The following is a 2884-nucleotide window of genomic DNA, read 5'->3' as shown; positions in this document are numbered from 1 at the left end:
ACAACAACAAACAAAAGAAAAATAGAAGATCCAAATCCCGCGCAAATATGGCACGCTAGACTAGGTCATATTTCCCAAAGAAGGATGCACAAGCTAGTGGGAGAAGGCATGTTTGAACTGTCAGACATAAATTCTCTACCAACTTGTGAGTCCTGTCTAAAAGGAAAAATGTCTAAAACTCCATTCAGTGGAAACGTGGAACGTGCACATGGTCTACTGGATTTGATCCACACGGACGTTTGTGGCCCGCTAAGTGTTAGCACAAAATTTGGGCATTACTACTTCATTACCTTTACTGATGACCATTCGAGGTATGGGTACGTTTATTTGATGAAACACAAATCTGAAGCATTTGAAAAGTTCAAAGAATTCAGATCTGAAGTAGAAAATCAGCTACAAAGAAGTATTAAAGAACTTCGATCTGATCGAGGTGGAGAATACTTGAGTGCTGAATTTTCGGGTTATCTAAAAGAGAATGGGATTCTCTCACAATGGACTCCACCAGCAACACCACAATTGAATGGTGTTTCTGAACGTCGAAATCGAACTTTGATGGACATGGTTCGATCTATGATGGGATTCACTGAATTGCCTACATCGTTTTGGGGCTTTGCGCTTGAAACTGCGGCAATGTTGTTGAATATTGTCCATACTAAAGCAGTGGATAAAACACCATATGAGATATGGATGGGGAAACCTCCCAAGTATTCTTACTTGAGAATATGGGGATGTCCTGCGTATGTGAAGCAGACAGTGGGAGACAAATTGGATAGTAGATCCACTTTGTGCTACTTTGTAGGATATCCAAAGAATTCTGTTGGATATTATTTCTATCATCCTAGTGAAGCAAAAGTGTTTGTTTCAAGAAATGCCACCTTTTTGGAAACGGAATTTCTATTAGATAGAAAAGACAAGATGATAGAACTTGAAGAAATTCAAGATACTCCCTCAACTTTAGAAGTTGAATCTAATCCCCTAGAACCATTAGTTGAAGTACAAGCTCCTAGGTCTGATAGGGTTATTAGACCACCTGCCAGATATACACTTCTTCATGAACAAGGCCATGATGAGCCTTGTGTTGGATGTGATCCAATGAATTTCAAAGAAGCAATATCTGATATTGATTCAACCAAATGGCTTGAAGCCATGCAGTCAGAAATGGACTCTATGTATTCAAACCAAGTCTGGACATTAGTGGATCCACCTGAGGGAATTGTTCCCATAGGATGCAAATGGATCTGCAAGAGAAAGTTTGGGGCGGATGGAAAGGTAGTGACCTTCAAAGCAAGACTGGTTGCAAAAGGTTATACTCAAAGGCAAGGGGTTTACTATGAGGAAACTTTTTCACCAGTTGCTATGTTTAAGTCCATTAGAATACTACTAGCCATAGCAGCATGGTATGACTATGAGATATGGCAAATGGATGTAAAGACTGCATTTCTCAATGGAGACATCAAAGAAGAAATTTATATGTCTCAACCTGAGGGATACACATCAGTAGGAAGTGAACATAAGGTATGCAAACTTCAAAGATCAATTTATGGTCTCAAGCAGGCGTCAAGGAGTTGGAACCTCAGATTTGATAGCACTATCAAAGAGTTTGGTTTTGCTAAGAATCCCGAGGAACCATGTGTGTACAAGAAAGCTAGTGGGAGTGCAGTGACATTCCTAATACTTTATGTTGATGATATCCTGCTCATTGGGAATGATGTAGGATTACTGCAATCAACTAAAGTATGGTTGGCCAGTAAATTCTCCATGAAGGACATGGGTGAAGCATCTTATGTATTGGGAATACAGATCTATAGAGATAGATCGAAGAGGATGCTGGGACTCACCCAAGCCACTTATATCGATACCATTCTTAAGCGATTCTCTATGGAAGAGTCCAAGAGAGGATACTTACCAATGTGTCATGGTGTTACTCTATCTAAAGCAATGTGTCCCAAAACTGAAGAAGAGATAGAGATGATGACACGTGTTCCATATGCGTCAGCTATTGGTAGTATCATGTATGGTATGATATCGACACGTCCTGATGTTGCTTACGCTTTGAGTGTTACAAGCAGATATCAGGCGAACCCTGGTCCAATGCATTGGAAGGCCGTGAAAGATATTCTTAAGTACTTGAGAAGAACTAAGAACTTGTTCATGGTCTATGGGGGTGGAGAATTAAAATTTGAAGGCTACACTGATTCTAGCTTCCAATGTGATGTAGATGATTCGAAATCGACCTCTGGTTTTGTATTCATGCTTAATGGTGCGGCTGTCTCTTAGAAAAGTTCCAAGCAAGACACCGTTGCGGATTCCACCACTGAAGCTGAGTACATTGCTGCATCTGCTGCAGCTAAAGAGGCAGTTTGGATGAGGAATTTTGTCCAAGAGTTGGGCGTTATTCCTAACGGAGTTGATTCAGTCCCGGTGTACTGCGACAACACTGGTGCCGTTGCGCAAGCAAAGGAACCAAGGACTCATCAGCGATCCAAACATGTACTGAGGAAATTCCTCATCATCCGGGAGATTTTGGGAAGGGGAGACATATCAGTCCAAAGAGTCCCCTCTGCAGATAACATTGCCGATCCACTTACGAAGCCCTTGCCAGGACCATTGTTTGAGAAGCATCGCGAAGCAATGGGATTAAAGTTTATGGGTAGTTGGCTCTAGGGCAAGTAGAAAATTGTTAGAGTAGATGCCCTACAAGTCAACTGTTGACTAGGGATTTTATTGACTCAGTTGTAAAGAACAATCTTTATTTTAATATAATTCATTATTTCATGGTTTGTTTTTTCTTTATCTGTATACCCATGATTTCAAACATAGATAAAGACCTTGATTATAATTTAATACAAATGAATCGTAATTCGATGTTGAAACTCATTTGTAA

The sequence above is a fragment of the Primulina huaijiensis genome, chromosome 4 (assembly GCF_012295235.1).
Source record: "Primulina huaijiensis isolate GDHJ02 chromosome 4, ASM1229523v2, whole genome shotgun sequence".
Taxonomy (NCBI): Eukaryota; Viridiplantae; Streptophyta; class Magnoliopsida; order Lamiales; family Gesneriaceae; genus Primulina; species Primulina huaijiensis.
The sequence above is the reverse complement of the archived record's forward strand: the minus strand, read 5'-3'. Positions refer to the sequence as shown.